Below are 14,065 nucleotides of genomic sequence, written 5' to 3'. Positions count from 1 at the left end.
CCAGGCCAGGCACTGGCTTCAGGTATAATAGGGTGGAGCTAACTGGGCCCAAAGCCTCTCTTTAACCTCTTCCATGCTGGCAGGCAGTTTCTCTAGTTCATCAAAGCTCCTGTAAGGATAAGTGAAATAAAATTTTAAAACCTTATTTTTTTCCAAAATGGCTGATGGCACAAAAATGCACATGTTCAAGAACAGGGGACAAAGCAGAAAGGAGGTGTGGAAAATATCCAAAAACATACGATGAGTAAAGCTATAGATGTATAATTACTGTTGTTTTTCTTAAAGCCCCTGTGACAATCAAGGTCCCGAACTCCCAGGAGGACAACAGAGTGACTGAATCCTAAAGTATAAGCAATTGAATCAGTTGATTGTATACAATGTTATTGTACTATAAAAGTGTATTGAGTAAGGTCTTATGAAAGCCAGTGACACACTAGTGATTAATATCATTGTGTGCTCTATGAACCGGCTGTGTATAAAGAGGTATGTATATGTGGTGGTAATACGTATTTGAAAGATGTTGTGGAGGCAGCAGATCAACAAGTTTGCCCTATACAAAGGAATGTTGTTCTGCCTGTGTCTCCATTGTGAAATGAGCAAGGGGATGACAGAGACAATGCAAGTTCATTTGCATCTAAATTCACAGGAGCAACAAATTAAGAAAAAGGTGAGGAAGACAGGAGAAAAACCTTCATCTGGGGATTCACTTCATAAGAATACACTTCAAACAGGGGCAGCAGGTTTGTATAATTTTTGGTAGTACCCAGAACGAGTCCAAGCCCCTCCCCCCGCCACACACACACACACACACACACACACACACAACATACACGCACACACACATCTGCCTAAGGCTCTGGAAGGGAGTTTGGGTGCAGGCTGGGGGCAGGGGTTTGGGGTGTAGGAGGGGGTACAGGGTGCAGGCTCTTGTTATGCTTATAAGAAGCACACGGGATCTTTTTCAGGGGAAAAAGCAATATGCCACGTTTATTGAAGATACAACAATTAGCATATGTGTTCAATCACACACACACACACACACACTGTGCCGTGTGCTTGTCCCTACCTATCACCACAAAACCATGTAGCAAAAATATATCATTAAAAACGTGTGTAAAACAAACTCAAAAATGTTACGCGCGTTTTGTACAACAAACAATATGTATATGTTACATCTTAAAAACCAGTATCTTTTAAAAATGCAAGTATTAGCCAACCCCCAGTAAATAAATGCAACCACATGTACTATTTACCAAAAATAAAAAAAAGGCACAAAGCACTATAACCGCCACACCGGTTAATTTCTCTGTTCCCCTTAGCCTAAATGGCACAATCTAACTAATCACTTGTTGTCAAAAACAAAGGTAATTCAGTTTTTACAACAAACACAAAGGAATATAGGGAAGCGTGTCATTCAAATATTACATGCAAATAAAAACATATTAAAAATTGCTAAATATAAAAAAAAATGAACAGCCTATCACTGGTACAACATTTTTACAGGCTGCTCCCCAACTTCTCAGAGCATATTGTCTATTATGTTTCACTCATTATTAGTTGTGTTAATATTGTCCTGTGCTTGCTTGCTAAAAATGTGTTGTATGTGCTGTTAAACAAAAAAAAAGTTTGTTAAATTACAACCACAAGCTCAAATTGCCTCTCAGTATATTGCTATAAAACAATTGTATAAAATATGACCCAGCCAAGAATTGTTCTTGAGGGATCAAAAGGGGAACATGTAATAATAAAATTTTATGTTTGTATTTTATATAATTTAAAATAAAAAATAATAATGTAGCATGTATTAAATGTATTGGTGTATAATTTAATCATATCCAGCCAGACATGCTTTTTAAATAGCAAAAAGGAATGGCCTAATGGGCCATTAGTAAAAATACATCAGCCAAAATTTGTGTATGTGCTTATTTCAAGGCAGTAACAAACCTGTAAGGGTCACCAATTTGTTGTAGGTTTAGCATTTTAAAATAAATTAAAAAATGCCATAATTGTTTTCTTTTGCATTGCAACTTAAAGTTCCTGTTCAAAATGTTCTGTGTAAATTAATTTTGTTTGTGTGTAAATAAAAAATGTGTATGTTAAAAAATAAGTGTAAAGGCCATCGCTAAACTAGATGGTCTAGGGAGGAACCAGATACAGATGCAAGGGTGCCAGGAGCCTGCAACACGCCCCTATTAAAATGTCAGAGGCAGGCAGATTAACGATTCTAAACATGAGTCAGGCACCTATCAATGGGGACAAAATAACTGTAATTAACACCAGCATGGAATAACTCCCTAAAAAACTTTATAAAAAACAAAATAAAAAATGAGAAGAACAATTTAAGAAAACAAGCACTCGTCAAACAACAATTAATTACAGCATGACGGTGCAAAACTCATTGGTCCCAATGAAGGAAAATCACTATATAAACAGGGTGCCTTGCCATGAAACTTTTGGTTCATCCTCCCAAGACTTCCCTGGAGCATCGTGTCATGACCGATGGAACCCAGCTCCTCCCTACCTGTGATCAACCTAGCTGGCCACTAGGTTGATCCAGACTCTGGACTGGTAACTATAACATCAACTGGCAGGACAGTGTGTGTGTGTGTGTGTGTGGTGTGATTGAATGCATATGCTAATTGTTGTATCTTCAATAAATGTGACGTATTGCCTTTTCCCCTGAAAAAGATCCCATGTGCTTCTTATAAGCATAAACTCTGGGAGGGAGTTTGGGTGCGGGAGGGGTGAGAGGTCAGTCTCTGGGAGGGAGTTTGGGTGCAGGAGTGGGGTGAGCTCTGGGAGGGAGTCAGGGGGTGGGCTCTGGGCTGGGACGGGGGTTGGGGTGCAGGAGAGGGTGAGGGGTGCAGCACTTACCTTGGGCGGCTCCCAAAAGTGACCCGCACACTCCAGTGGCAGCTTTTCCTAGGCAGGGCAGCCGGGGGTGTCTCCGTGCGCTGCTGCCCGCAGGCACCTCACCCTCAGCTCCCATTGGCCAGGAACTGTGGCCAATGGGAGCTTCAGAGTTCGCGCCCAGAGCGCGGGTGAGCAGGAAGCCGCCTTAGCCTTGCTGCTCTGCCGGTAGTGGCGGTGGCAGCTGGGGGCCCCTGGTCCCTTTTAAATCGCCTAGGGGCGGCAGGCAAGGCTGGGAAACACTGGGGGAGGCGCGCAGGGGCGGCAGGCAGGGCCGGGTAGAGACTCGGCCCCGAACATTGGTGGACCCGAGCCCTGAATATTCCTGGAGCACAGGCACCACGGGCCCATATAACTCACCGCCCCTGACTTCAAAGGCCTTTAAAAATACTGGATACTCTTTCTTGCCTGGAGGGCTGGAGATGCTGGTAACTGGATGTAAATAAGGAAGCTGCTTAGGCAAAGATTCCAACTTGCCAAAATTATGTTTCAGTCACTAAGAAGTGTGTTACTTTTGTTTTATTTATAACCATTTCTGTCTCTGTTACTCTTGCTTAGAATCACTTAAATCTATGTTCATTACTAAAAAACTTATTCTTAGTTTTACTATAAACCATCTCAGTGCTGTTATATTGAAGTAAAACATGAGTCCTCAGCCAAACTACCAGGCTGGTGTGTTCACTGTCTCTCTGGAGACAGCTAACTTAATTTCTGTGAGAGTCCAGTGAGAGGGATTGAACACTGTAGAGAGATGGGAACTGGGGTTCACTAAACGTTTTCTGCAAGGCACGGTTAAGACTGGAATTTGCTGGTGGGGCAAACAGACTGGTTTTGCAAGACTGACACACATGTTAAGCTCCAGCAAAGCTCTCTCTTGCTGAGACAGAGGGGTAGCACAGATTACAGATCTGGATGCCATTAGGAGAACATCACAGCCCCATCTCCTAGATTCATAGAATTAAGGGTGAGTCTCAGCTTTCATTTTTAAAAAGTAAACTTTTAAGTCCTGATGGTTGGAGAGAAAAGCTTAAAAATATGACCCAAGTGCATCCTAAAGTCTAAAAACAAAACAGAAGACAAACAAAAATGAGCCACTTTTTTAAAAAAAATCTCATGATTTTTGGATTAATCTCACAATTTTTAGGCCTGCCCCATGAGGTTTGACTACTTGGAGTTGGCAACACTCTAATCCCACTCATTACAACATGTCTTTAATAAAGCAAACATTCAAAGAGATTGCACATGATAAAGTCATATCATTGCAGAAATTACAATCTCTAGTATGTACCAATGGTTTGCATGTAAAACATCTTGGCTTGCAAAATAGACTTTGCATCACCTCTTTCAATGTAATGTACCCTGGGTGTTAACATTTTTATTACACAGTAGAAAATGCCCTTAGCATTTTGAATGCTATTGGAATTTTCTGATTGCTTGTAAATGATGCAATACAGTGCCTAGATAGATCAGTAATATTTTCATGGCAGGAACTGTTGTCACACTTCAGGGAAACTGCACTTGTATTCCTCTTCCTTCCTTAAGGACACCCACTCTAGGCTCAGTCATCACCTCTTTTGGGTGGAGACACATGTCTCTTTCCCTCCTGACTGGGTTTTTTGCCAGGCTGCATAGTTCCCTGCCTAACACTGTGATATCCCTGGCAAGCCAGAATGCCTAAACCGGCTAGCGACTGCACTTTGTTTTCATAGAATCATAGAATATCAGGGTTGGAAGGGACCTCAGGAGATCATCTAGTCCAACCCCCTGCTCAAAGCAGGACCAATCCCCCAATTTTTGCCCCAGTTCCCTAAATGGCCCCCTCAAGGATTGAACTCACAACCCTGGGTTTAGCAGGCCAATGCTCAAACCACTGAGCTATTTCTCTTCAGAGGATATGAAAACGTAATAACCAGCAGTTATAAATTACCACAAAGCTCCTTCTAAGCAAGCACATTTATTATTAAGGTGAAAGCATTCAAGAGAAAGCACATTAAACACAATAAAAGAACCTACATGAATGTAAAAGCTTACCAGAGATCACCCTTCAGTGTTATGGGGCCTCAGTAGGCCAAAGTCCATACAACACTCCCCAGGAAGGATTGGGGCCTCCTTGTACAGAAGATCCTGTCTTTTTGCTGGATCAGAAAGAAGACTGAGTCAGTTTAAACTCTGGCTATTTATCCAAAAGTCCTTTCTTTGTCTGTTGGTCTCTGAAGAATCCAGTTGGAACCAGTATATGCCAGGCTCTCCAGGTGGTGTTACATCTCTAAGGTGTTACAGCCTGAGTGAATTTCTCTAGTCACTGTTCTTAACTTCTGGTGGAGCTGTGGTCACCCTCCCCCATGGAATTACATACAGTCCTTGTCCCACAATGATTCTTAATACAATAAGATCTCACAAAGATAATTGCAAGAATTTGCTGAATCTGTCACACTTATTATGGATTTGTACAGCCCCTAGCACACTGAAGCTCTGATCTTGGTTAGGACCTCTAGACGCTACTGTAATACAAATAATAATAATAATAATAATAATAATAAAAATATTGCATTTCCCTCCCCCCGCATTCTTTCTCTTTTATCTCTGATTTTTTTATTTAGTTTCAAAATACCATTAAGACACAGAACAGATGTGCATTTCAGCGTGATTAGTGCCTTCCTCAGACTCAATCTTGCATACCTGCTTTATAACAACCTGCCAGAAATAATCACTGTGTTTTGCATTGCCAGTCATGCCTTACCAATGCAACTACCATTAGGCACTACCATTAAGCACCATTCTTGATTATGTTTTCAGGATAGCACCCTTATTGCTTGATCATAAGATGGTATGATGAAATTGGCTGCCATCTAGATGAAATGTCTATAAGGTGGGTGCAAAACTGGTTGAAATATTGTACTCAAAGACTAGTTATCAATGGTTTGCTGCCAAAACTGGGAGGGTCTGTCGTTGGTCTGGTTATTTTCATGAATGATTTGGATAATGGAGTAGACAGTATGCTTATAGCATATATGGATGACACCAAACTGGGAGGGGATGCAAGCACTGTGGAGGACAGGATTAGAATTCAAAACAACATTGACAAACACAAGTGCAAAGTATACACTTAGGAAGAAAAAAATCAAATGCACAACTACAAAATAGGGAAAAACAGGCAGGATCTGGGGGTTATCGTGGATCACAAATTGAATGAGAGTCAACCATGCGATGCAGTTGTGAAAATGGCTAATATTCTGGGGTGTGTTAACAGGAATGTTATATATAAGACACGGGAGGTAATTGTCCCAGTCTATTTGGCACTGGTGAGGCATCAGCTGGAATTCTGCATGCAGTTCTGGGCACTACACTTTAAGAAAGATGTGGACAAATTGGAGAAGGTCCAGAGGAGAGCAACAAAAATGACAGAAGGTTTAGAAAACCTGACCCATGAGGATAGCTTTAAAAAACTGGGCATGTTTAGTCTTGAGAAACGGTGACTGAGGAGGGAACTGATAACAGACTTCAAAGATGTTAAGGGCTGTTACAAAGAAGACTGTGATGAATTGTGCTCTATGTCCATTGATGGTAGAGGACAAGCAGTAATGGGCTTAATCTGCGGCAAGAGAGATTTGGAATATATTCGGAAAATCTTTCTAATTATAAGGATAGTTAAGCTCTGGACCAGGCTTCCAAGGGAAGTTGTGGAATCCCCATCATTGGAGGTTTTTAAGGACAGGTTGGACAAACACCTGCCAGGAATGGTCCAGGTTTATTTGATCCTGCCTCAGCTCAGAGGACTGGACTAAAATGACCTCTCGTGGTCCCTTCATGCCCTGCATTTTTATGACTCTATGTATTTTATCCTCCCCAATCTCCCCATTTCCTCTCCATACATAAGAGACAATTTGGGAGCAAATGAAGAACAGTGTCTTTTTGAGCTCCTGCAGCTTTACATTACCTGCAGACTACCTTGCTTGTGATAAAGTAGCTAGTGTGTAAAAAGCTACTTGATTGAAAAAGGGGGTTCTTAAAACTGCCAAGATTGTAGCTTCAGAAAAAAATGCAACAACCACATAAACAGAAAAAAAGAAAAACTACACTGTGATGTGAAATGCATAGAATTATGAACAAGCTAATATTTTCCCCTTCTGTATTCACATCTTCTAAACATTTTTTTTAAAAAAACCCACTATTTTCATAAATGAATGCTCTGAGGCATATAGGCCTAATGCGGACATCATAACTTGGACCTCCGCAACATGTCTAAGAAAATCTGTGGTTGAACCAAGAACAGAACCCAGGTTTTATGAACCCCCGTCCAAAACCTTAACTACAAAACCACCTTTCCCTTTTGTGCTCTCATAATGACCCCAATCCAAGAACGCAATCGAGCACTTGCTTAATTTTTAGTATGCAAATATTTCCAGTGATTTCAATGGAACCTATTGTGCTTAAAATTAAGCACCAGTTTTTGTGCTTTCCTGGAGTGGGTTGATACTTCCAAAAGCAGAAACAGGCAAAACAAGAAATCTTGTGAGATTACCAGCTGAATTTTACAGATCCAAGATATGTGGAAAAGCAATGAATTTCTCCATGTTTCTTTGAAACTTTTAACATTTTCACATCGCTAGTTCTATGGCCTTTCTTGCTATTTGCTCGTGTCACTTATCACATTGTTAATATCAGGCAGTAACACACACTTGCTTGTGGACTACACTTGAAGAAGAAACTCCTCTTACAAGTCAAAGGATCCACCTCTCCTTCTCAAGGCCAGGTTTTCCTTGAATCTGCAGACAACACTGTCACTTTTTAAACATTCACTTTCTTTAATCCACATAATTACAAGAAGTAAAAAGGTATTGAAATGTATTGAAAGACTAGGAAATAAGAAAATTTGAGGCCGTTCAGATAAACCATTTGTGGCCTTGGGTACTTCATTCATGGTGACAAATAAGATCCAACACGTGGAATAAATCAGGATTTACTCTGGGGAACTTGACAAAAGAAACCATGGAGTCTCAAATAGTTGGCTTACCCTGCTTAGTTCTCTCCTACTGTGAGTTAAGATTCTCTTTTGTCCATGATCAGAGGACAGACTGAATGTTAAGTGTTGCTAACTGTTAAATATTGACAGTGAAACAAACTATTATTAGTCACAAAGCCAGATCTAATCTATTATTTATCAGCAAATAGCTATTGCAGTGATATCTACCCAAATATGTACAGAAATCTTAGAAAGACACTTGATGTTTTAGAAAGTTTGGTATTATGAGCTTAAAATGACTAATACAGTTTCAAAAGTGAGTGTGATGACTGTTTTAAATTTCCCAAGAACTTTTTATTTGAACAGAAACATCAGCAAATTGCCACAGCCAATTTGTTTTATTGCATTCAAAGCTATTCTGCATTACCCCACTATTCCCATTATAATAGTCACCTTCTTTCTGCCCAAGATGAGCTGAGCATGTCTTTCTTTATATCCTGTCAATGTGGCTTCTCAACTGGGTGAAGAATCACTGCACACCAATGAAACAGCACTGAAGGAATCCCCAGTCCATACAAATCACCCCATTTGTTTCTAATTAGTCCATCTGTCAACTGTCTAAATTGAAATGACTTATCCATATTGAATAGCTCTGTTACATCAAGGTCAATGGTCTCATGTGGCAGCTGGTTTCTTGTAAAGATGTGCCTTTCAAATGACATTCTTGCATGAATCAAAATATTCTTAACCTTTTTTTAATGACTGTTATCTAGTAGTTTGCCCTTCCTTTTGGACTCTCATATCTTATAGATTCCACATGCAGCAGTGTGGAGGACTGCACTGTCTTTTGTCTGCTACTTCGCTCACTCTCGGGAAGATCTGGAATATCCACAACCATTTCTTCCAGTCCTCTATCACACGGCATAATTCAGGGCTATAAAAGGTTATGTGATTCCATTACATATCAGTGGCTAAAACCCACTGATTCCAGGGCTGCTGTTACATACATCAGCTCTTAAATCAGCTTGAATTCCTATGATTCACAGAAAACTGTTTATACAACAAGTATTGCACTTGATTCCCTGGATATAGGGCCAGCTGTTGAAGTTGTTCACCAAACCATTTGTTCCTGCATATTCCTATTCTACTGGCATCCACTTTTAAAAGAATTTGTACACATTGCTCTCAGGAAGTGAACAGAAATCAGGGGTCAGATGTCTGATCCTAAAAAGCTTTCTGAGAAACAAGAAATTACTGCTTGAACATTCAGTTAAAAGGGTTAGTTCTGGGTTTTTCCCCGGTACTTTCAGTTTGATACATTTTTTTTTCTTTTTTGTTGTTTTTGTTCATATCCCGGTTTAAACGATTTTAATTGTTCATTTTAAATAGTTGTCATGTTACACCCCAGAAATTACTGCAGCCCAATGGTGGATGAAATTCCTACAGTAAGCAAGCCACGTAAAGGTCTCAGAACTGAGAACCAAGGTGAATAGTGCAACATATCATATTTATCAAATGGTAATGAAAATCACAAAGATATAGAAGGAAAAAATGCATTCCTTGTCCAAGAAGTTACTAGCCCATGTTCAGATGAAGAAAAAGCATACTATAGGGGAGGAATTTTCATGCTTCCTTCCAACACAAGAAGATTGGTGTTGTCACTAAAACTCTGCACTTGGTCCCAGGAGATCTGGGTCCAGTTCCCATCTCTGCCACATATCGCTTGTGGGGCCTTGGACAAGTCACTTAAGGAAAAATTTCCAAAAGTGTTTATCTGACTTAGAAGCCTCAGTCCCATTTACTTTCAATGAGACTTAGGCTCCCAAGTGCCTAGGTCACTTTTGAAAATGGTACTTGGCTCCTAAGTCTCTTAAGAGACTAAAAATTGTACTCCCTTTTCCTCAATTCCTATCCATAAAATGTAGCTAACAATACTTCCTCTCTCCTATTATTGTCTGTTTACAGTGTAATTTATTTGGAATGGGGATTATCTCTTACTATATATAGACACAATATTTAGTACAGTGGAGTCTTGATTTTGGTTGGGCCCTCTATGCTACCATAATACTAATCAGCCTTTGTGATTGTGTAGCTTAGCTTTTAATTTGGTCTTTATAAAGCACTTTGGGATCCTCTGACAGGAAAAGACCAATCTATATGTAGGATATGCATACTATTTTATTCTTTACTTTAATTAGATGTTTGTTTGAAGGTTTGATCTTAGTTAAATAATGACATATTGCACTGAAGTTCAATGGTACATTAAGCTAAGCACTGCTTCCTGATGGAAAGGAGAAATTAGTGTTCAATAAATTATATAAAAAGGACAAGAGTTTCTTTTTCCTCATTCCACAGTTGCCAACTTTCATGCGGTAAATAAGCGCCCCGGCTTTCACAATAAGCCAAAAATCAATCTAATCCCATTTCAAAACAAGGCCAAAACAAGCCAATCCCTAAAAACCCCAACACTCTATGTGACTAGATCCCCACGATGTGCTATCTGGAACTGTGGTGGGCCCACTGTTCACCCCAGACTCTCTCCCCCCCTTGCCCCTGTTTGCCCCTTGCCCTGCTTGCTGGGAGACGATCAAAAAAAAAGAAGAAACAAGCTACAACAGGCTGGAAGCCAAACAAGCAATGAGCTACAAGCAAAAAACTAGCCAACAAGCAACTCACAAGCCAATTAAGCCAAAAACAAGCCCAATTTCTACATTTTTTTCATGGGTTTGGCATGTCTGGTATGCACAGAGCAGTTCAGAAAACAGAATTTTCATCCTGAGGAAAGTTTCACTACAAGTTTCTGCTCAATGAGCATTGGCCTGCTAAACCCAGGGTTATGAGTACAATCCTTGAGAGGGCCATTTAGGGATCTGGGGCAAAAATTGGGGATTGGTCCTGCTTTGAGCAGAGGGGGTTGGACTAGATGACCTCCTGAGGTCCCTTCCAAGCCTGATATTCTATTATTCTATAGGACGATATCCTCTCTGCTCTATGAGCTATACCCCATTTGTCAATTATTGTTGCCATGATTAGGAGATGGCTGATAGACTGGACAAATAAATTTGGAGCATTGTTTTGCTGTGTTTTAAAAAAAATCTATTACTTTATGCATCTAACAACTGTGATATCTTTGAAGAATCAGACAGTGTCATCTGCTGAGTAGTCAGACATTAGTGAAAAGGGAAATCACATGTAAAAGAAGAATTTTAAAGCAATCTACTTGTCTCACTGAGGGAAACTTATCGGAAAGCAAGCACATAGCACCCGTCTGATGACAACATAAACCCCTGTTCCCCTTCACAAGGCTCTCTTTTTGGTGTGATATTTAATCATCTTATTAATGTTACATAAACTTTTTTTTTTTTTTTTTTTTTTTTGCCTTTTGAGTCTTAGTAAAATGTGCTTCACCCCATTAAGGATTAGACAAAGCAAAAGTCCTCCCTTGTAAAGGAAATAATTTTCCAATCAGCAGGTTATTTTTAATAGAAAGAGGTGTGTCTGGAATATTCCTAACTGTGGAATGATCATATTTTGTAGGGCTTTACTGGAAAGCAAAACAGACTAACTTACAGCTTCCACCTCTCTCTCTCTCTCTTTCAGTGTCATAGAGGAAGTGGATAAAATGGTGGGACCAAATGCTGTCCTCTAAATTTCCCCTTAAGAGTATATGAGATCATAATGGAAAAACAGACTGACATCAAGAGATATTTTCACAATAGCTATGGTTTGATATTTAAAAATTCCACTCTGATGGATCACAGAAAACTATCTAGGCATGGAAGTTCCACACAGATGTATCTGTGCTTCATGATTACGATCCAGGATTCTTGACACACACCTTGTTCACTATATTTTACTGTTTGTTCTGTGTTTGGAATTAACCTAGAACATGTGTGTATTATACACATTTACATACACATTGTACATTCCATAAACATGTACATGTTTACTATTAATACTAATTATTATTATTATTATTATTAGGCTGGTGCCCAAAATCCACAACCAGGCTAGGCTCCATTGTATTAGGTGCTATACGTATAATATTTGATCGTCTGTGCCCCCAAAGAGCTTACAATCTAAAAGAGAGAAGATGTAACAAGTGGATGATACGTGCAAATCTTTAGCGGGTCAGTGGCAGTGATCCCCTGCCCAGACATTATCAGGTTGCTGTGTGCATTACGGCAGAAATGGATTTCGACAAGGGACCAGAATGAGTACAAGATGGTGCATTTACAAATTTTGATTGACAGCTTTTTTCACTTATCAGGGAAGATAGGAGAAAACATGCTAAAGTGCTTGTTGGAGAAGTGGAGAAATGGATGCTGGAGGCTGGCATCATTGGTGAAGTGAAGTCCGGAGTTGACTTTGCTCAAAATATAGTTTAGATAAACAGGGCTATGTGTTTGCCACTGGACAAGCTTTGTTAAGAATTAATCCACAAAGCCACTACATTATCCTCCTTCAAATCTGTCCTTCAACACAGGCCCTCCATGATGCTTGCAAAACATATGACAATGAATGGACCATCCAAACACAGTTGGTATGCTGTGACTGCTGGTCTCTATGTTAATCATCACTGTCTCACAGCAACTTTGTGCTGCTCCTGCCTATTTGCTGTACTCACCTGTTGTTTTATCATATTTTTTTGAGCACCAAACCTGCAACTAATTGCACACGGGTGCAGTGCTGCCCCTGTATGGAGCCCCACTGACGTGCTCATGTGCTGTCAATTGCAGGATCAAGACCATCATTTGCAACAATTTGTAGCAGCTGGTATCTTTTTTTTATTATATGTGTATCCACAATAAGGCTTCAATCCCTGCTTGGGGCCTCTAGGTTAATAATTAATAAATAATAATAATATTGTTCACAACTCCATGTAAGTATACAGTATATAGATGCATCACTTATTCATTTCTGTTTTTTTAAGTTAACTGGAAAACAAAAGGTTTTTTTCCTTAAATGATGTATATATTGGTTCCTGTGTTTTTAAATATTACAATCATTCAGGTTTGAATTTGTTTTGGTAGTATGGCTTTTATTTCACATTGTTATCATCCCTTTAATACTTAACAGTTAATAAAAGACTAAGTGCATTAACTTTCTCTCTCTTTCATAATATAAAAAATTCCAGGTCAAACAGCACTGGAAGTTTATTTACTGTGCATTTTCCCCATTGCAAAAAACAGATTGTATATGAAAGACAGACATAGAATGACAGCAGGAAAGGAAACGCCTCTGGCATGGAATAAAAGGTCATCAAAATAATCCTATTTCCTCTTCAAAGATTACCTGGGACTCCCAAGCTTTTTCTTATTTTCTTGCTTTACCGCTATCACTATGTAAAAAAGGAACTTACTCCACGTGTTGCAATTCTGTGGTATTGCGGTGAAACAAAGTAGCTCTTTACTTTCAGAGTTTACAAATATAAAAGCAACCAGCACACAGTTGTTGTCAGATCCACAGAACAACCACTTCCAACAGCATCACCTTACAAGCTCCATTGGAAAAGGTAAGAAATCCTTCTTATTGCTCTATGGTGGAGTATCTCTACACTGGGACATCAGAGAGCCAGTAACAGATGAAATCAAAGGATGCTAGTTATATAAAATACACCAATGCAAAAAAAAAAACTTAAGATCTTTCAGTTTATATTCTTGCTAAAGTAAGATACCCAAGAAAGTATATTTAAATAGAGCCAGTTGTTATTACATTTTTCTGAAGACAGGGTGGTTTAATATACTTATTCATGTTGAGGTATGTAGAGACTGTATAGATGTAAATATTTACAGTTAATAGAATTGAAATATACATTATATATTATCAGCATTTATGTTTTTGTGTATCAGTTGCACAAACATGCAAATTACATAGCCAGATCCTTAACTGATATAAATTAAGTGAATGAAGACATGCCAATTTACACCAACTGGCCCATAAGATATATATGTGGTTTTTATACACCCCCTAACCACAGGGGAGGTGTTTATACTGTGATTAGAGCTGATCAGAAAATGGGTTTTCTTTCTGATGAAAATGTATATGAAAATGGAAAAAAACCCACAATGGTTATCCATGGAAATTTTTGACTTTTCATCAAAAACACCCAAACCCAAAAACTTCTCTGCTGAAAACAGGGAAAACTTTGCAGTTTGGGTTTTTGCTTATTTGACAAAAATTCAAAATTTT

Source organism: Eretmochelys imbricata, chromosome 8 (genome assembly GCF_965152235.1).
Source record: "Eretmochelys imbricata isolate rEreImb1 chromosome 8, rEreImb1.hap1, whole genome shotgun sequence".
Classification (NCBI taxonomy): Eukaryota; Metazoa; Chordata; order Testudines; family Cheloniidae; genus Eretmochelys; species Eretmochelys imbricata.
Note: the sequence above shows the minus strand (reverse complement) of the source record.